The 22,929-nt window shown below is 40.2% G+C and overlaps 1 protein-coding gene across 2 annotated transcripts in view; it reads right to left on the reverse strand.

Moving 5' to 3' along the window:
• The window catches only part of LOC126457623 (uncharacterized), a 49,788-nt gene extending 38,221 nt beyond the window's left edge, over positions 1-11,567 (reverse strand). For both annotated transcript variants that reach the window (XM_050094084.1, XM_050094083.1), the window contains exons 1-2: positions 11,334-11,567; positions 10,093-10,192 (exon numbers count right to left, since the gene is read on the reverse strand). The gene's annotated coding sequence lies outside the window, so the exon portion shown is untranslated. The remainder of the gene's footprint in view (positions 1-10,092; positions 10,193-11,333) is intronic.
• Positions 11,568-22,929: the final 11,362 nt, after the last annotated feature.

Consider the following 22,929-nt stretch of genomic DNA (forward strand, 5'->3'; position numbering starts at 1 on the left):
TAAAAGCTGCAATATCTGGTTACCCCTCACTCTGTAGTGAGCGCATTTCTTATTGATCTCTTTCTTGAACATGTTAGTCATATAGGCTTCTTTCCGTTCTTGTAATATTTAGTTTTCTCTAGAGCACAAATTAAACAGTTATGTCAGAATCATGAACTATTTTTCTGTATCTTTTTTTAGATATTCATTGCGTCTATTTCCTCCCCCACAAGATTTTCTATTTTCATTGTTTCACCACAATAATGACTTTATTTATGTCAATTGACTCAATCACTATCAACCATTTGACATCTACTGCTGCATAAAAACCTGCTTCAACTTTTCCATGCATTATTGTCTCGAGCCATTCTCTTCTCTTTCGCTGTTGTATGTTTTTTAATGCCTTTTACACATCTTCCATTAATCCGTCTATCTCTTGGAATCCAACAAAGGACCTACTTGGTCAATCTACTATCCATGCTACTTCTGTCCACATAAATTTCTCTTTTGTTACAGTCAGTATTATGTCTTCTGTTTCCTGATCCACTTGTTCATCTTCTTGGCGGTCCGCCACGGTAGCTGAGTGGTCAGCGTGACAGAGTGTCAATCCTAAGGGCCCGGGTTCGATTCCCGGCTGGGTCGGAGATTTTTCTCCGCTCAGGGACTGGGTGTTGTGTTGTCCTAATCATCATCATTTCATCCCCATCGACGCGCAGGTCGCCGAAGTAGCGTCAAATTGAAAGACCTGCACCAGGCGAACGGTCTACCGGACGGGAGGCCCTAGCCACACGACATTTCCATTTATCTTCTTGGCTCGTCTGGTAACTTCCTGTGTGCATCTATCCACTGCTCAGTTCTTGAATGGTTTTCGTATTTACAGTTCGTGCCTCGCTGTCATAAGTCAAACACAGTAATATACACTTTCCTTTTCAGAAACGTCTAAGATAAATTTTGAAAATCTTAGTTTGTTTCCCAAAGTCACTACAGGCCATTTTCATTGTTCTGTTTACTTGTGACCTGTCCAGCCAGTTACTGTCTTCTACTGTTCTGAATATAAATATTCATAAATATTCGCCCACTGGTTCTAAGACTTGATATTTTTTTCTGTTATCGAGTTGTTGGTTTACATTATTAGTTTTATTGTTATAGGTTTTCAAGTAAACTATAAAATTTGGTGTATTAAGATGTTCGGTTCGTTGTTGTTTATCTGCGCTAGAAGCGAACAGTACAATATCAGCAAAACGAAGGTGATTCGGTGTATTCCTTAAACACGTATCCCTTCCTCCTTTTATCGTTTTCATTATCTGACAACTTTATCCAGGGCTACAGACTCCTCTTGCGATTCTCAATTTCTCACTCTCCCGATGAAGTCCAATGGAAGCTATAGTACTGATGTATAAACACTTCATTATACTAACATACGTTCAATCAATGCCTTATTTCTCATGGACTGATTGTACAGGTTTTATTGTCATTGAACCCAAATCTTTCACAGAATTTATAAATTCCAGCCAAGTGGCAATTCGTTTTAATTGCTACATTCTGTAGCGTCGTTCACGATTTGTAAACTGCCCATTGTGCTGTATCTACTTCTAAATACAGCCTCTTCCTCTGATTAAAATCCAGTATTGCTTCTATGTCGTTGATGATAACTGTAGCGAAATATTACATACTGCTTACAAGAGACTGATGAGTCTGCAGTTTTTTGTATCTTGTTTTTCCCCTTTCAGTTTTCTGGTAGTGATCTTTTTTTGCTAACTGTCTGTAAGTAATCTAGCTAGTTCTTTTTGTGCATATTTTCTACTGTCAACAACGTAGGAAAAGACAGATTGCCTCCATCTGTAAAGATAACACGCTAAGATACAGACAGGTACACTTAAAACACACATACACATTCTACTGTCTACATTTCTACTGTCAGTCATTTCTGTTGAAACAGCATCTTCCGGCGATTTCCCTTTTTCATACCTCGAGTGGTACACCTCATTTTGTATTACTTTCCGATTCTCATTATTTTCGGTACTTTGTATGTGTGTTTCTAATTCTGTTGATCTGTACAAACGTTTGAGGACCTCTTGGAATACTTGTACAATTAATGTGCTAAATATTTTATGTTAAGCTTGTAAGAGAAAAAAAGTTTTAAAAAGTTTTACAACTATGAATAAAGTTTCTTGGAAGTCGCTAGGCGTGCTCAAACACTGGATGGATATAGCCTGGGTAATTTGCATTCCATTTTAAGCGAAAGCAAGTATCGCCTGAACTATGTGTCGTACAATGATATAATTTTGCAGGTACATTCAGTGATATATGTAAATACTGTCTGCAAACTGTGTTGTGAATAGAGGTACCAGTAAAGGAAAAATAAATTAAACGACTTGGCTGATGCTGAAGTTTTAATGCAGGAACAGCGAAAATGTAGTAAGTAATAAATCTTTTTCCTTTCGTCATTTTACAGGGGCAGGGGGGATGTCAGCGCGAAAAAGTTTCTTAAAGGTTTGAAATTATGTGTAAAGTTTGCTGGAAGTCGCTAAGTGCCCTCATTCTCAAATACTGGAGTCCGGGCACTTGCGCGCCGTCGGTTCCCTTCCTCTAGGCGAACACACAGTTTTTAAATGTAATACTAGTCTTATTGCGTAAAACTCTCAACGTACGATTATACCTATTACTGAGTAAATTACGACAGCATTTTAAGTTTTTAAATTCGACCAATAATTACGCGATATGTTTAAAATTACATTTTGTTGCCCCTGCAAGCTGTTAGATAGGCAACCTGCAACGGTCTTGGTTCCGGGATAATCGTTTAGTCATATAGATGTTTGGAGCAGATAGTGAGCAGTGGCAATAATATTGTCAGCACATAAACTATCTATCTTTACACTATACTGAATTTTTGATATGCCGCCCATTGATAACTTATAGAAACGTATTGAAACGTTAACTACGGTATTACACACACCACTTTTCACAATCCTACCTAAATTTTCACACATATCTGTAAAACTTTTAATCTCATCTTATGCAAATGACTCTTCGTTTCTGTTACCAAGATCTTCCTCTCATTTCAGTCCCCTTTCATTTAGCTCTTCCTTATAGTCAGATTTAGATTTTTTGCTTCATGGTCGTTACTAGGTTGCAGCAATCTGACGGTGAAGAAACGCTAGGGCCCGAAAGCAAGATACGATAAAAAAATATTAAACTGGGAAAATTAATGAAATAGATCAGCCAAGTGAAGTTTTTGCCTGTATCAAAATGATCAAAGTAGGTTTTCAAATCATTCTGAATTAAAGATATGCGAAACATACAGTCCACTTTAACTAGGATATGTTGCTACGTTCAGTGCGTCCATGCTCGTTATTCATAAACAAAAGTAGACGTAACATGTGGAATTACATATGATGGGTAACTGAATTTGCAGTGGGCTAAATTTATTGGTGTGTTCAGAGAAGACAGTCTCAGCATACAATACTGAAAGCTAATATCGGTAGCGACCGGTAACAAGTGAATATCAGTCCGAATTCATAAATAGCTTTCTGACTGTTAATGAAACATTTAGTCTACAACTGTCGGCCACTGCTCGGAGAGCCCTCTCAAAGTGAGCGTTTAACACTTGTTGTGTCAGAGTTCGCTATGATTTTGCGTTTTGTGGCAAATTATATAATATGTTGTTGCGTATGAAATTCAGCTCACATATTGATTTGTCTTTAGACTTGGGTAGTGGTATCTGTCACCAGTCTCGAAAAAAACCATCTGACATAGCACACTCATTTGCGATCGCGCCGCGTCAGCAATAAAGCCTAAGTGAAATAGACTATGTGATCAAAAGTATCCGGACACACCCCAAAACATACTTTTTTCGTAATAGGTGCATTGTGCTGCCACCTACTGCCAGGTACTCCATATCAGCGACCTCAGTAGTCATTAGACATCATGAGAGAGCAGAATGGGGCGCTCCGTGGAACTCACGGTTTGCGAATGTGGTCAGGTGATTGGGTGTCACTTGTGCCATACGTCTGTACGCGAGATTTCCACATTCCTAAACACCCATAGGCAGACTGTTCCTGATGTGATAGTGAAGTGGGAACGTGAAGTACAAGTACAGCACAAAAGCCTACAGGCCGACTGACAGAGACCGCTGACAATTGAAGAGGGTCGTAACGTGTTATAGGCAGACATCTATCTAGACCATCACACAGGAATTCCAAATTGCTTCAGGATACACTGTAAGTACTATGACAGTTAGGCAGGATGTGAGAAAACTTGGATTTCATTGTCGAACGGCTGCTCATAAGCCAGACATCACGCCGGTAAATGCCAAACGACGCCACTCTTGGTGTAAGGAGCGTAAACCTTGGACGATTGAACAGTGGAAAAATGTTGTGTGGAGTGACGAATCACAGTACACAATGTGGCAATCCGATAGCAGGGTGTGGGTATGCCGAATGCCTGGTGAACGTCATCTGCCAGCGTGTGTAGTGCCAACAGTAAAATTCAGAGGAGGTGGTGTTGTGATGCGGTCATGTTTTTCATGGAGGGGGCTTGCACACCTTTTTGTTCTGCGTGGCATTATCACAGCACAGGCCTACATTGATGTTTTAAGCACCTTCTTGCTTCCCACTGTTGAAGAGCAATCCAGGGATGGCGTTTGCATCTTTCAACACGATCGAGCACCTGTTGATAATGCACGGCCTGTGGCGGAGTGGTTACACAACGATAACATCCCTGTAATGGACTCTCCTGCACCGAGTGATAACGTGAATCCTATAGAACACCTTTGGGATGTTTTGGAACGCCGACTTCGTGCCAGGCCTCACCGATCGACATCGACACCTCTCCTCAGTGCAGCCCTACGTGAAGAATGGGCTGCCATTCCCCAAGAAACTTTCCAGTACCAGATTTAACGTATGCCTGCGAGAGTGGAAGCTGTCATCAAGGCTAGGGATGGGCCAACACCATATTGAATTCCAGCACTACCGATGGAGGGCTCCACGAACTTGTAGGTCATTTTCAGCCAGGTGTCCGGATACTTTTATATCACATAGTGTATCCACAACATCCTCGTATTTTATAAACAGTTTGAGATATGAAAAGAGATTTTGACAAATGATACCATGCAGAGAGGAGAGTATTTTGCCATGTCGTTATTGTGTAAAACTTCATTATCTACAGCGTTACTTCTCTAACTACAAACTTTTCGTTGAAAGAATGTAATTTTTAAGGGCCGTCGACAGCTGGTGCAACGAGAATTGCTATGGGTTTTGGAATGTAAGTGAAGACGTTAACTTTTTTTGATACCGAGGATGTGCTTTTTCTTAAGCTGCTGACCTTTCTTTTCTTCACTTGATAAACTTAATAAACCACTGTTTCAGCATTCTCTCGCAATTTTGTCTGCACAATATGTTAGTGAGGTGAGACTGCGTAAACTCCGCTATGTTTTGGCAGAGGAAGTAAATTTGACCATGGTAACCAGAGAAATGTATAGGTTTTACTTAAAATTCGCCACTCATGACGCTTCTCTGAAAGTTACAGATGATTAACAAGCCAGGCGAAAATAAATCGCTGCATTTTCGGCGGAATTCTTCTTAGATACTAACGAAAGCAGAGGCGACAGTAGATGTTTTTCAGTGTTCACTATGCAAGTGTACGCGTTGTGGGGCCGCACTTAATATTTACAAAAAATATGAATATAGGCTTCAGTTTAGAACAGCACTTCCCCTCCAGCGATCGGCATTTCCCCTACAGCGTTCTGAGCGACTCCTGACCACTGCCGCTCTACCCCAGCTGACTGCGCATCTAGCGACAACGGTATTTTGCGCGCACTAGATACAATACCTATCACTGAAGTGAAACAACGTTTAACCATGACGACTGAACTGTGAGCCCTTTTGCGGCAAACTTGGGAGCACGAAGAATCAGATAGTCTGGAAGACTATTATAAAAAAAAAGCCTCAATATAATTTCAGTGTCCATGATCTCCATACTCATTAAACTGTGAGAATTTATGTTATGCGTCCGTGAAAGGTGCAGACGATTTCACACCTTAGTTCTGGGCGCCGCGATTTCGCGAGACTCAGATCTTTGTTTATGTCTTACCTTCTGACTGCTATCGTTGCTCCGTGTTCTTATCGTATTTCGCGGTTTTCTTAAGATTTTAGTTACTGGCCATGTTACTCGCCAGTCACCTCGTCTCGAACTGATGCCACGCAACGGCGTGGGTCGCTGCATTGGAATTGCGCCATGTCGCTGTATGTTGTTTACTCTGAGAGGATATGCTGAAAATAATAACAACCAAATTAAGGAAACCATGAAGCGATAATTTCCTCGTTTACATGGGGCTCCCAAAACTGGATTTCGTAAACCGATTTCCCTATACCGCTTTTGGTTGGTCTTGTAAGCACTTCAGAATTGATTTTGGAATTCCGCTTCTACTTGCCGATTTTCCAATTCTGCAATCGATTTTCGCTCCCATGTAAACACACACGATTTTGAAGTGTAATTGGGCTGTCAAATTACGATAAAATGTTGCGTTCTGTTGTTTTTTGGTGGTTTTATGTGTGGTATGTTCGAAGAAGCGAGCTATTTCCGTTAAAAGAGAAAAAAGTATTGGACATACCAGCAAGTCATACATGTTTTGTACCTAATAGAAGGAAAGCAAATATTAACACTATTGGATGGGAAAAGATTCCGAAAAAGTGATATCTTCGCTCAATTAGCGAAAGCTGTGGCTGAAGGTAGTAATATAAGAACAACAGATCAGTTAAGATCGGAGTAGCTTCTTAGACAACAGTAATTTGTGTGATTTAAATCTAAATATTGTTTCTGTGTTTAAATTGGATGCAACTCGAAATAATATTGTATTTCAGGTCAAAATGGAAATCTCGAAAGAGAGACTTCCAAGAGGTCAAGAGCCGAAATTATATTAGCGGATGCGACCACTCTGATTTCACATGGCCAATCTCCTGGACCGTAGGCCATCTGCCTCAATTGTTGAAAGTGGTGTACATTCCAAACCATGCGAACCTGGTAAGTGTTTCGCTCTTACAACGATGTAGCATTTTAGTTAACTTTATTTATGACCTTAAATTAAATGCTACATTTTACATTTCTTGATTGTACAGAATCTGTAGAAACTGACTATGAGATAAGAGTGGGAACCATCAGTTCAGGAGAAGATTGGTTTTACGGTGTCTATAGACGATTGCGCAGATTTTACTGCAACAGCAACCTGCAGACCTGCAAAAAGTGAGTGCTGCTTATATTTGAAATGTATGTAGCTTTGCCTATTGAAATTGATCTTTGTGATTGCTAAACAATAGTGATAATCTTCACGATTTCGTTATATATCCACAATGGAATCGATTTTTGTGATTGCTAAACAGTAGTGATTGTCTTCATGGTTTCGTTATACACCCACTAAGGTACTTCTGGCTTATACTGATTCATATTACATTTATTTGCCTCATGTGGAAGTTACCATTCTCTTAGTTTATGTACGATATATGTACATGATATACATCAAAATTCTCATCAGTTACTTGCCCATTATCTGATATATGTTTTAAAATCCCTGTCAGTGACTTGCCCATTTTCTGGTATATGTTTTCTGAATGTACTTTGCAGTTGCAGTTTTTATGATCAGTGTGTTACCACTACTTTCATATTGCATTCGTAATAGTTTGCTCCACTAATTCAAAACCAAATTACCATCTTCCACACTCATCTACACCTTGGGCTATGTTGCAATCCAGTGTCTCAACACATCCAAGATTTCAAGGGGTAATTCATTCGCATTTTGGAACAAAGCCATTGTACAATGGAATGTACACTGTTTATTCATAATTCTACAATATTCAGGATGAAGAACTCGTACTGACAAAGGGGTATACGCAGCCGCTTTGGCCACCTTTGCTAAGGATGTGTATGCAAACCAGCTGGAGGTGCAAAAGTAACAACAAAAATGGTAAGTCTTGGCCTTATTCAACATGCGAATGTTAAATTAATATACAGCAAAAGAGATGGGGAATCTTTTTAGGGACTGTCACACAGTTAAAATGCATTGCACAAAGCATCAGCATAACATGAAACTGAGTGAAGTTATGGAATCATTCAGTTAAAGGGCAATGCCAATTTGGAATAACGATGGATTTATAAACCAAGTAGCATGGACATGATATAGCTGTAATTCATGGATATACTGAAAAACCCTGTAATCGCGTCAGTATTTGTTTATAAGCAAAGTACTATCATAAGTTACAAGTAGAACAATACAGTGCTAATTTTACGTAACTTTGTAACAGGTTATCAGAAGAATTTGAAAGGGACAAGCAGTGGGAGGAGAAGATGCTGGATAACATACGGGAAAGGCATTCAGATGACACAAGACAGCTGGTGACCGCTTGCCTAAGTGGTCTTCAGTCAATTTATTGCAGAAACACCTAATCCCAGTTCATATCTTACTTCCAGTTCTTTCCACAATCTGGTTTCTTTCCACCAACATCTCCTTCTCCAGCCATGTGCCCCTTCCTCATCAATGTCCAGTCTCCCATTCACATCCAGTCTCCTGCCCACATCCACTCACCTGTCCACATCCCAGTTTCGAACCAAACAAATTAAAAATTATCGGGTATAAGGTCTACCTTTTATGCAAAGGACTGTTTTCCTGTTACTCATACAATTTTCATTACCTTTGTGCCGTCATCAGTGCGTTTTCTTTTATTTTATGCATTTTTTGCAATTTTACATTACAGAGGACCATTTTTATGCTCTCATTTACTTGTAGCTTTGTCATATTTTGCTTCAGCACGTCGTTTTTCTTTTGCATTCTCATGGACCACTCATAGATAATACATATTATGCTGAATTTCGTTGTCACAAATGCTTTTGACTTTGAAAGTAGGCCTACATATTACTTACAGAGTATATACTATAATTATTAAAATCTTAATCTAGATCTCCTTAATGGGTAATTGGTTGCACAATATGTTTTTGACAGTCTCTAAACCTTTCTGCATCTTGGTCAGTTTTTGTACAAATGTATTCATTTGGCTGTGGGAATATTTCATTTCCCTTTACCAAGTCGTTTAGCTAGTTTTCGTTGGAGAGGTCTTTGTGCGTTTCAATGATGTTGTGTTGTACACAACATGCAGAAACAACCTGAGGTACTTCTATACATTTGGCAAGCTCTTCCATCGAGTTTTGAGCCTACCAGAAGCATTCTCCGCAACAGTTCTGGGAGTGCTCAAGTAAACACCAAAAGTTTCTTGTTCAGTTGAAAGTGTTCCTGGTCCCCAAGCAGCAACTTTTGTACAACAGTCCCATTGATTGTGCATAGTGCCTAAGAAGATAAATTCACTTCAGTAAACAATATTGCAATGCTATTGATTTTGTTTTTGAATACCGTAATAAGCAATAACCTAGAAGATAAGTGCAGCTGTCACATGTTTCCACATGAAAAAGAACTACTTGCCATATAATGACTTATTGGTGTAACACGTTTCTGGTTTATTTCTTCCATTTGAAATTTGCATGCTATTGGTTTTATAGAGCGTACATTTGAAAATGACTGGTCTATACTGAAATGTTTTTAATATTTCTGTAAATTGTTTGTACTAGATTACACACACAGCAAGATTACTAAGTCAGTATAACTTTTTTTCCTTGTACGATGATGACATTTTCAGTAATGATATCTGGAATTGTAAGTGCATGACATGTGATAAAAAATGTTTCTGTAGATGAATTTACTGTAATAAGGAAGTAGTTACCTGCATTAGAAACATGCATTTCTTTTGGTATTGTATTTTTTGAAACATTCTCTCCTGATGTGTGGTTTGGGTTGGTGTCTTTTTCAGCATTTTTTTAGTCTGCAGAATATATAACTATACAGTTTCTTGCTTAGTAGGGGATTTTTTTTTATTTCTGAAGAAAAATAATTCGTAAAGAGATAATATTTATGTACTTTTTTTGACAACATGCTACAGGGAATTCTTCTCACATTGCTGGACCAATGCTACAGTCCTTTACAAGCGAGTGAGTGCATGACACTGCATATTACAGCCACTGGGGAAACCATATTTATTAAACTAAATATTGGAAACCTACAAAACAATATCTTACCTCTGGCATCAGCCTGCTTGCCATTTTGTAGAGTCCTGAATCCTTCAGTACTGTTGCGTCATGAACGTTTCCAGTGTGGCTGATATTAATGTTCCTGAAACTGCAAAACGAAAAATATATTAATTTCTCTTGGTCAACTAAAATATCATTGTACATTTATAAGAAAACATTTCACATACTAATAATGACAATAAACAACTGCCTGAAGAACAATTGATGACCTTCTCTTTCTGTTGACAAAATCTGCCCTCCTGAGGAGTTAACACGGAATATGAGTGTCATATATTGCTCCTATGAGCTGTGGGGAACCTGTCATGCTGGAGAACTCATTGCTGATTCTCTCTGCTTTCTCAGTATCTGGCATTTTTATAAATTTCGGCGGCCATACAGTATTCACACATTTCACGAATGAGTACAGATATTTGTGCACAGAGCTTTTAGCGCACCAAACTGATTAGCAATTACTCTGCACTCTCCACACCTCACTGATTTATAAAGTGCTATTGCCGCTCTTGTCTCTAATGTCAGCGGCTCCCGAATGAAATCGATGGATGGAAATAACGCAATTGACAATTTCGTACAAAGGTATAGGAAAGTCTATCTCCTCAAGCGGAAATTTTCCAGCCATTCTGAGTCACCAAAATGCTTGAGTACAACTACGTATCAACAGTGATTACTTCGCATTTTCTTTCACAAAGTGCGCGATCTCGACGGGTGCAAAACATAAGTTTCCGCTGGGATAATTTGTGCAGACATGATATGGAGGCATCGCTTTTTAAATAACCTCCTCCTCCGCCGCTAGACTTCAGTTATAGTCCACTGATACTCATATTCTCTCTTCCTCAAAAACACCACAAACGCACAATTAAATCATTCGCCTGCGCTGAGGCAGCCATTGGGCTGAATACAATCAGGAGCTGCAACAGATGATTGCCAGAGGCTATTCGTGTAAAACAAATGACGATCGGAAAACCGAATTAGAACAGGGCCCGCAAAACCGATTCAAGCCGCAACATGAGAACGCGACACAGAAAAAACGGTTTACCAAATTCGGTTTTCGTCGTCCGTAAGACGTGTCGTATGAAAACGTAGTGAATAACAGGGGTGTAACTGGGCTGTGACAACCAAGGCTGTGTTCTGAGAAAAATTAAAATGGGGAAGAAAAGAAGGAAATATTAAGAATGTTAAAATAATGAAATGTGAGTTGTAACAATATTATGAAAAGGATAGTTGCTACTCACCACATAGCGTAGATGCTGAATCACAGACAGACACAACAAAAAGACTGCCGGAAAGTGGGCTTTCGGCCAATAAGACCTTTGTCAAAAATAGACAACCTACACATATTCATGCAAATGCAACTCACACAAACATGGCCACAGTCTCTGGCAGCTGAAGCCAGACTGCGAGCAGTCTGGCACACTCTGGCTTTAGCTGCCACAGACTGTGGTCATGTTTGTGTGAGTTGCATTTGCGTTAAGTGTCCGTGTGTGTATGTTGTCTATTTTCGACAATGGCCTTGTTGGCCTAAAGCTCACTTTCCGGCAGTCTTTTTGTTGTGCCTGTCTGTGATTCAATATCTCCGTTACATGATGAGAAGCAACTATCCTTTTCATAATATTGTTACATTCCAGCCTGAGTATTCCATTGTTTGAAATTTGAGATGTGTCATACAGTCACATAACAGGCATTCAACCACTTTTTATACACTGCCGTTATGGTTACTGGAGAAATATTTAGCCACTTGATGCTCAGCAACTCAACTTCGTTGACGCTTTTTGATTAAACTCGTCTTCAGAATATCAAAGGAGGTAGGGAGCTTCGCACACACAGTGTGTACTCATATGCTGGTACTTTTACATGAAGCGGTACTGTGTATATGAGGCTCCCTACCTCCTTTCGTTTTCTGAAGATGAGTTTAATCGAAATCACCAATAAACTCGACTTGCTGAACATCAAGTGACTAAATTTTTCTTCTGCAACCATAACAGCAGTGTATAAAAAAATCTCCATAAAAATAACAAAAAATTGTTTTGGAAATCATTCTACTGTAAAGATATGTGAATGATTTACAACTATTGTCCTCCCGTCTTTGTCAAGGAGGATGTACACATTATAGGGCAGTTCAGCAACTGCAGTAGTTGTGTTGCTATATTTCTGTTAGTTATTTTTAAGTGAGCAGAGAGTTGAGTAAGAAAAAGTGTTTCAAAAATCTTACTAAAGGTATGACTTGATGGCATTGAGCTTTGTTTTGGAGCCTCTTTTGTACTTTCCTTCTTAAGCATTGGTTTAACACATGAGGAGTCACCAGAAACGGTGTTTCGGATTCCCCTCAAACTGTAGGCCCCCTTTCCTTGGTCACTGGTGTCGGTTAGAGACATGCAAGTCGCCAAAGTGGTGCCCAATTGAAAGACTTGCACCAGGCGAGAGAACTAATTGAGTTTATTACGAATGTTTATCTTTAGTGTCCTTGGATAAGTGTTTTTCTAATATTGCAAAAAATGGTTCAAATGACTCTGAGCACTATGCGACTTAACTTCGGAGGCCATCAGTCGCCTAGAACTTAGAACTAATTAAACCTAACTAACCTAAGGACATCACACATATCCATGCCCGAGGCAGGATTCGAACCTGCGACCGTTGCGGTCGCTCGGTTCCAGACTGTAGCGCCTAGAACCGCACGGCTACTCCGACCGGCTCTAATATTGCATTTTATGCAGTAAATAAGGGTTTAATTATTAATTTGTGGATTTTGTAATTACATCACTCGAGATATCATCCCATCCAACTGTGTATTCATTCATTAGTTTGAGGATTATCTTGCTCCTGTCATTTTCATTAACCTCCCCAAATTAAATATCCTATCTTTGAGTGATGTTGTTTGCTATCTCTCAGTGATTGTCTATAGTCTGTGTTTGATTTCCTATTGGTATATGAAACGTTTATCAAAAAGGTTACACATTGCTTTGTGTCTTTTTATGATATCACCATCTTTCATGGTTGGTTTGCTACGCCTAGGTCTGGAAGTTTCTCGATATTTACTGACTGGTTTTCAGAAGACATTGCTTACATTGGTGAACTGCGATATTTTATTACTGTGGACCTGTTATCTAAGGACTGGAAGCTCTCCCTTAAAGATGTTTTTAGTTGTGATATATTTTTGTTTGTTAATGCGCAGTCTTGCTGATTTCTATAGGGCATCTAAGTTAAAAATATTCTGTCTAAGATTAACAAGGTTGTCTGGAAATCTGAGTTTCTTATTTCTTCCACTCTGAGTGTATGAGTTGGTGCTGACTACATTTCTTTAATGGCGCAGCAGGAATCAAAGTGTATCGGTAGAGTAGTGTAGAACTCATCCCATTTCTTATCTGATCCTTGCATGTGTAAAATAGTATCCAATCTCTTCTCAGCTAGTTCAGTTTTCAGGGATTTGATGTCACTTTTCAACAGGTTTTGTTATTTATTTAAGGGTTTATTTTTTGTATTCTGTCTGTGTGCTAGGTGGCCTTAGTAATGAAGGTCTATGTTACCATACTTAACAATGTCTTTAGCAATTTTGTTAATTATTGCAGAATCTATCCTGGTAGAACTAAAAACCCAGACGCTAGTGTCTGAGGAAACTATATTTCTAAGATTGATGAACTTAATGTATCTACGAGTTTCATGTTAGCTATGTTGCAGGAGTTTGCACTGATGTGTCGCGAAGTATATCAAGATCATTGGAACCAGTATGCCTAATTGGGGGGTTGAAACTGTTGAGAAAATGGGTTACCGCTGAACAAGGTGGTCTATATAATTGCGTTATTTTATCTTTTACAACACTGACTCCCTGCTCTTTTAGCTGAATTGCAATACCATTCCCTTCTTATGTTCACTCTTCATTTTACTGTTCAGTTACTGCAAGTTTCTTAAACTGAATATGTCGCTGATGAAGACTGCCACAACACCACCCGTACACTGGTTTCTACAATAACAGTTTGCCAATATTTAGATACATAATTCGTAGTAGCTAATTTCATAACAATTTAGCACATGATCAATTTGTACTGTGTCAAAATATTTGACATGTGTTTTTGGTCTACTTGTCACCTCCATATGTTTGCAAAGTTACATAAATAATTGTTAATTACGAAGGAAATTAATTCAAAATTGTATGCAAATAATTATTTATAGATTTGTACTGAAATCTGTTATAGAAATCCAGTACGACGATGGCTGCCTTTAAAAAACAGACGCAGCAAAGCAGAGTGTAATCGATACGGCAAGTGCTTAATACAGGGATCACCTACTGGCGCTGCCATCTGGCTGCTAGAAGGGTTACCGACAGCCATCCAATATAATGAAGTGATTATTGTAAAATTACGGTATCGACACATATTTGTTTAGAAGTATGGTTCCCAACGTAATCAACATTAAGAGATAGTGAATTATTTCTTGACCATTACACACTACATGTCATCACGGGGAGAGGAGTTGGGTCAAGAACTTTAAGTTCAAGAGCGGTAGTCTAACTATGTTTATGCAGGTTGCGGTTAGCACGCTGAGGATGAGTTAACCTATCGCAATTTTTCTCTGATTCCAAAAGAACAGTATTATAATCGGGAATGTTGGTGTGTGACAGCTCATGCTGTAACTAGGAATATAACATTAAGCACTGATGCGAGTAAGCAGATTAATACAAAAAGTTTAGCTTCAGCAAATCATACTAATTTTCGGCATTTTTTGAAGTTGATTGGTACTGTGGATTTGGTCGGACGGAGGATCCGATTTGTTTCGTTTAAAGTAAAGCTAGCAGATTTGTTGGTCCCCTCAAAGGAAATTGAGTGTGAGCTTTCATTTGATGTGACAGTTGATGGTGGTTTGGGATTACTCGAGCAAAGTGGCGTCTTGATATGTGTGAATGGTTATTGTATTTGACACAACGGTCCCTAGGAATGAGTGAATTAGTAAACCTTATGATGGAAGACTGCAGAAAACGTTGAGCAGTGGTGTAGGTTATCTTCCCTCGCTGTGATAATAATTTTCCCTTGAAATTTGGAACCATATTAGGAGACATGGGTCTATGTAATATGTTGATTGATGGAGTGGCGAATGACCGTTTTTAACGTTGAGCTCATTAGCGGGATTCGAGATTCGTCAGTGCTTGAAGTGGTTTAGCTTAGTCCATGAACTGTCTTAAGTGTAACGTTACACTTATGTAGGCGACCTAATCGACAGCCTAGAATCGGTAAAATGTGAGCAGAATTTGCTCGCTACGTTGGGTACGAGTCGGCGAGACGTTGGCGAGCCAGATGCGAAGGCGTCAGCGAAGGACTGGATGTGGGGAAAAAGGTTTTTTTTTCATACCTTTTCATAGGTGTTCAACATGCCCCCCTTGAGATCCACAGCATATGTCAAGCGGTATTCCAATTGTTCCCACACTGCAGCGACATGTCTTGAGTTACAGCTTCCACAGCTGCTGTTATACGATGTCTCAGTTCATTCATTGTTGTTGGTAACGGAGGCACTTAAACAGTCTTTTATAATCCTCTACGAGAAATAATCACATACAGTCAGGTCCAATGACCTTGGAGTCACTAACGTAAGGCTAAATCATTAGGTCCAGTGCGACCGATCCATCGTCTAGAAGGCGCACTTCCAGATGCCAGTGTGGCGGTGCCCCATCCTGTTGGTAACTGAAGTCGTTCGAATATCCAACTGTGGTAAAAGAAAATTCTCAAGCGTGTCGAGATATTTGCTTCCTGTAACAGTGTTCTCCACAAAGAAAAATGGACCGTACACCTTCTCTCGTGAAACTGCAACAAAACACATTAAATTTTGGAGAGTCCATCTCATGTTGTACAACATCACGTGGTTGTTTCGTACACCATATTCTCACATTATGACGGATCACCTTTCCATTTAAATGAAATGTTGCCTCGTCACTAAACACCAAGTGTGGAAGGAAACTGTCATCCTCCATCTTACCAAGAACGAAATTACAGAACTCCACACGTTGTTGTTTGTCACCTCCACGAAGAGCTTGCAGCAGCAGAATTTTGTATGGTTTCATGTGTGAACGTCGACGCAACACACGCCAGGCGGACATCGGGGGCATCATGAGCTGTCCGGCTGCACAACGAACGGATTTCAGCGGACTCCTTGTGAAACTACAGCGGATGCGTTCGACGTCTTTGTCACACACTAGGGGACGGCCTGTCGACTTGCCTTTACGCAAACAACCTGTTTCTCGGAATTTTTCATTCCATCGTCTAATGCTCTGTGCTGTAGGATACACACCAAACCTAGTACTAAAGTCACTCTGAACAGTTACTACTGACCCTCACTGCGCAAAACGCAGAACACAAAACACTTTCTGTTGTCCCGACACAATTTTTACTAGAACTGAAGTGGGGACACTGCTGATACCTAGCAGGAACCGTGTAAAAGTCGAGAGTTTGCTCTTTCCAACAGTACGTTGTTCATGCACACATATGAAATAACATAATGGCTATGATTTTTTCTTACCGGATGATTCTTTTTCATATACTCTCTATTTCACAGGAAATAAATACCCAGTGAATCTCTGAATTAACGACTTTTCAACACTTCATGCGATTTTAACATACAATACCTCAGATGATAGTACTGCACTATAGCTATTATCGTTGATAGCTGCTTATCTGTATCCATTTTATTTCTTGATTTATTACGTTTTTTATATTTTCATAATGCAAATATTTGCGAGAACATCGTATTCTCCACATTTACACAGCAAATAGACACAACTATTTTGCCAATAATTTTTTTATATGTTGAGTGCAAATGTTTTTAAAAATCTGTGCTAATTTAAAAGTGGGTCAGTTGCATGTGTTTATGGACACCGAAATTGAAAAGAGAACGAGAAGGCGCTTCTATGGAGAAGGTATAAATAATTATTTAAACAATATTTAAGGACAGTGTGTTGTCATTTATCGTTGAGTACCCTTGCGCAACAATGCTGGCTTATTTATTTATGAACCATCTATTACTTATATTTGTAAATGATCTGTGTGTAGCCGAATGTTTATGACATTTCTTTCTTTAAATATTGTTGTAATATATTATTTTAGCCCGGGAAATGATCAAAGATGAGTCAAGTTATGTTTTTAGCACGTGAGAATGACGTGTTTTTGGTGGGGATGACCTTCAACCTACGGAACAGTAGACAGTTCAAATGTTCAGATGTGTGTGAAATCTTATGGGACTTAACTGCTGAGGTCATCAGTCCTTAAGCTTACACACCACTTAGCCTAAATTACCCTAAGGACAAACACACACACCCATGCCCGAGGGAGGACTCGAACCTCCGCCGGGACCCAGCAGGCAGTACACGAACAGCATGGGAGTCAGGAGACTGGAACTTCTCGAGTGAAGAGCTCAAGGGAGCGATTCTGGACACTTTTATGTCGAATTCTTGAGGAAGGCGGAAGGCAGACCTGCCTGGGGCAACGTGCGTGATATCAGTCGTATAGGTATTTGGTTCTGGGCGGTGAACAACCACTACCATACTTGAACATCTGAAGGGACTTTCGTATCCCGAGAGGTCTGAATTTGCTCCAGAGTAGGACTCTTACCGTTTTCTGCTTGTACTGCGGAATTGAGGAGACATAGAGTGTGAGTTATTATTCACTGTATCGCGGGTGTTAATTTGTTCATGTCGAACTCTGAACCGTTTTGAGCTGGTGAATATTTCGTGTACTATGATTCTGAAGTGGACTTAGTTTTCGAGTATCTTTGATAAATATTTAGTACCTTTACTGCATTTGATAAGGGTACTTTACGTCCGTATTTTAACCGAATATCGTAGGATCACTTTCCATCGATCTGACATGCCCTTTTTGAATAAATATTATTCAACATAACTGTCACTTGTCTACATCGATTACAGACTTTAGAATATAACGCTTTTATTAAATTATTCTTTTATCTTTTATTTTATATTCCTAAGTATTTTATTAATACGCAGTTCTAACCAATGCATGGGCTATTTGACTGCAGGATCACAGCTACAGGTTATTATTATTTGCAGGAACTTAGCTGCGGGGCACGAAAGCAGATGTGCAGAGTTCGACCCTATGGCTACATAGAGCTATTTTTTTTTTTTTAACAGAGTCGTGCATAGTCCCATTACGTGAAGTATGAGTAGTCGCAGGTAAAGACGCTACTGTTTTATTCGTATGAACTGCTGGTCGGAAGAGCAACTACACCAACAGTAACCGTTAGGTACCGTTGCATAAGGTTAGTGTAAAGTAACGGTGATCCTTAGAGTTTTTGTTTTAGTCTTGTCGTTCTTTCGATTCTGTTAGAGGGAATCACGGTGGTTTGCTGACACTTGCTCCCTACCTTCTGTAAAAGATATAAAATACTGTGCTTAATTGACAAAATTGCCTGAAACAATATTTTGGAAATACAGTTAAGCGCACAGACACTTCTCCTGAACGCGAGTTTAGTGCCTTAACCAATGCGACTGCTATATTGGGGCTTCAAAATAAAAAGTAATGTCGGCAATCGTAATCAAGTCTCGCGACTGTACATAAATATGGTTATAGCTGCATATTTTCGTCTATCTGTGTAGCAGGGTGATTCCAGGAAAGTGATGACCACCGCGGTAGAGAGTAGCAGCTGTTGTCCCGATTGCTTTCTGAGGCGGAGGTGGCTTTCTCATTCGGTATTCAGCGGCTCCTCGCAACTGACAACGTTGTGTAACGTTTCTGTTGTCTCTTTACCGGGTATGATAGACGAAACCAGTCTGCTGAGGTTACTAACTCTCAACAATAGGGCCGGTTTGAGAACATTTTACGCACACAAGAGAGCTTCCCTGGACATTAGTTTTTGCTCATTTTACGCATCTCATAAACATTTACTCCGTTCCATTTCAGTTGTTATCACCTTTCCACTTGTAGAAACAGTATGCGGGTTGCGATTAGACACTGTTTTCGGACGGCTAATATCTATAACAAAACGCTACCTGCATAGTTCAACCAATTGGTGTTCGAAACAGCCGTTTTCGTAACAAAATTGCGGAAGTTCTCTTCTTACCGGCTGGATCTGTTTCTTGAAGTGCTGAATCCGAATTTCATGTTAACTGCCGTGTACGACGTCGGCTTTACAATTAAAACAACAATAAACCTCAAAATTTTCGCACTATTTTCAATTTTTCGCCTATACCAAGAAAACTGCGTTTTTCGAAGATGAACTCTACGTTCAAAATTAAAGTATCAATTAGGAATGTGGAATGCACTCAACGACTGTGATATGACTTCCAAAATGATGGAGCACAGCAATTAGTCGTCCTTTCCTTTCAGGAGTGTTGGATGAATTGTGACAGAAGCCCGAACAACAGGGGAATGACGTACTTGGACACGTATTGAAACTATGAAACAGTGCACAGATAATGGCTAGGAAGTAGGCGAAATCTAGATTTCCTTTAATAAAGCCTGAAAGGAAAGGATGACTGACTGTTGTGCTCCATCATTTTGAAACTGAGGTAGATAAAATTTCACACAAAATGCACTAGTCTGGTTTGATTGAGGAGCGGTATCGGGGCTAGAGCGCACTGAAAAGCGGCGATTTCCTGGGCTTTCTGCGGAAACGTCAAAAACGCCCACTCCCACCCTCTACAGCTTGAAAAAAAAATGGTATCGACTAAAACCCCTATAACAGTTGGAAGCACATTCAATTTCCTACGAAAAACGTCTGTAACATTTCATGTTCAAATAGGGAGGGAGGGAGCCATGGGAAAATGACGAAAAATGCCCTTTACACCCTACAACCAAACCACCCCTCCCATTTGTCCATCTCTCATCGGAACTACACTTTCGGTGTGTTACGCTTAGAAGGGGTTATTTTGAATGCTTAGAAGGGGTTGTTTTGAATGAATTGATAGGAAAGAATGTTTCAAAAAATATTAAGATATGTTTACAACATATTAGGTATATGACACGGAAATTGGTTTAATATGAAATCTGTATGTAGTAATTTACATGTCATAAAATGAATAAACGTCAAGCCCAGGATTGAGTTATCATTTCGAGTAGGTCCGCCATCTGGAACAGAAATAAAGGCATTTAGTTTTAGGATATGGATGCAAAAGACAGATAAGTTGTATGAAGAAATATCTGTGGTCATTAAGCCAACCACTCTGTTTTACAGGATGGTCATTGTGAAAAAATCAGACAAAGATTTCTTAACCTACGAATTGGCTCCGTATACCCTAACCTTTTTCCGTATGCGTGGAATGCGAAAAGCCAAAACACCTGTTTTGTACAAAGGTTTTAAACCTCTTCCAAAAACTACACTGTTGGACAGCATGTGCGGAGGCTGGTGAGCCACCGTTTTCTATTCGGCGTCTCCTTCTCGCGATACGCCAAGCATATAGGGCATTGCCCGTTCCTACACTGCCAGCATCCACTTGCGTTGTACAACCGCCACTGGAACGGCTATTCGATCATTGACCACAAGCAACAAGGCCATTTGGGCTCCGTGCAAGGGAGAGCCTTGAGTTATTACAGGTGGGTGGGAGGGGGCCATTAACATCAAATGTGGCTCTGAGCACTATGGGACTTAACATCTAAGGTCGTCAGTCCCCTAGAACTTAGAACTACTTAAACCTAACTAACCTAAGGACATCACACAACACCTAGTCATCACGAGGCAGAGAAAATCCCTGACCCCGCCGGGAATCGAACATAGGCATTAAGGTCGTAAGTCAGGTGTGGAGTAGGACATCCCCTTGGTTACTATCAAGGCCCAGATTGCTTTGGGTTCTGACTGCTTACAGCAAGAATTGTGCTCCAGACTGTAATTCTTAAAATAAAATTTAACGGGATTTTACGTAGCCAACTACATTTTATTACTGTCTACACAGGTAGTTCTAAGCAGGAAGATTTTCTCGGTTCTTCTGTCGGTGTTCTCTGGCGATGTTCTCAGGTATAGGGCTCCCAGAGCAGTTATCAGTTTATTACGCGGAATTGTTTGCTAACCTGAGGGCTATGGAGCAGCTGAGGCGGCATCATGACAAGAAATTCCTCATTCGCTCGAATCCTCAAAGTGCTCTTCTCGCTATTGGACAGATGTACCCAGCAGATCGGATGGTGCACCAAGAGCGGGACGCTCTCCTTCTCTTGCAAAGGCCACACAAGGAAATCATTTCTGGGTTCCAGGGCACATACGGATTCAGGAAAACGAACTCGCCGTTGCGATTGCCACGGAAGTTTGCTCCCTTCCTGCTCTTGCTCGTTGTTCAGTCTCCCTGCAGGCTGTCACTTCAATTGTGACGAGGAAGGCCAGGCGTTGGTGGGAGGCTTTGTGACTGGAAGTGAGGAATAATAAATTCGTTCCATAAAAGCTTCAGTGCCACAATTGTTTACCTCCTTCCGCTCGCGACGGTCTGAAGAAGTGACGCTTACACGGCTTAGGGTGGGGCATTGCCCATTGACACATGGCTTCTCTTACGTCGGGAGGAGCCAGCATGTCATTGATGCGGCACACAGCTGTCAATATGATGCACTCTAACTGATTGTGTTATGTATGACAACTTGAGTATTGAACTGGCTCTCCCACAGGATCTTCCCTATATTATAATTGATAGTAAGGCGTGTGTCGCTCGTGTGTTAAGATTTTGTATGGTGCCCGGATTTCTTACCAAAATATTGGCTGTGAGATCTTAATGTATCACAGAGTGGATGGGTCACTTATAAATAATAAGTGACTACTTACAGTCATCCAGCCGCTGTTATCTGTCCCTTTTCTAACGGTTGCTATACAGGTGTTTTATCCATGTTTTTTTCTAGTTATTCTGCTGAATCTCTTTGGGATTTTATTACGGGCTTTTCTGAAGCTCATCTTATTGGGGTTGCCTTACGATTCTTGTGGGGGGATGAAACTTGGTTTTCCGTTTTATTGACCTTTTGCCACAGATTTTCATAATGTTCATCGATAAATCATTATTACAAGGGCGCTTATGACCTTGCTGTTTAGCGCCATCCGCCATAAATCATCATCATCATCATCATCTTGGACAGCAACATAGCATACTTGATTGGTGGGGGCTTTTTGTTGCAAAGACTCGTATGGTCGAGTGAGCATACCTTCGAACATCCGTTATGTACGAAGTAAGTACAATCAAACTGCGACGTTTGTGTTCGATGGGCTCTCAGTTGGACAGAAGACTACTTGTGGAGGTCGACCGAAAAGCAGTAAAGGGAGATACGATTTAGAAGCACCATAATACCAACTGTTTCACAAGTAAATTTTCTAGCGAATGCGAAAAACAAGTATAGACTAATCATCAAGATGATGACAAAATGCAGTGAAAGTGGAATCACATACAAGCACACAGCTGATGATGCAAACACAATGATAACGCGGACGGCAGAATCGATAGCCTCGGCTCACAAGAGTATAGCAATTGTGGGGGAAGGTGTTAACCGTCTGGCCATAATGAAGGACCTCCAGACTTCCCTGATGTATATTTTCCCAGCCCGTTAGCCCCTCTACCATGTGGGAAGTACAGCGGAGAAGAGTGTTTGCAACCACATACTCTTCTTCCACACAATGAGTGGCTGCGACTATACGTCCATGGTATTCAACCAAGGCTAGATTAAATTTCTCAAGACACTCTCCACAAATCCGGATTTCGAAGAATTCATTACTAAATTCAAAAATGGTTCAAATGGCTCTCAGCACTATGGGACTTAACTCCTGAGGTCATCAGTCCCCTAGAACTTAGAACTACTTAAACCTAACTAACCTAAGGACATCACACACATCCATACCCGAGGCATTACTAAATTCACTGATCCTTCACCCCATCCA

This window comes from Schistocerca serialis, chromosome 2 (genome assembly GCF_023864345.2).
Source record: "Schistocerca serialis cubense isolate TAMUIC-IGC-003099 chromosome 2, iqSchSeri2.2, whole genome shotgun sequence".
Classification (NCBI taxonomy): domain Eukaryota; kingdom Metazoa; phylum Arthropoda; class Insecta; order Orthoptera; family Acrididae; genus Schistocerca; species Schistocerca serialis.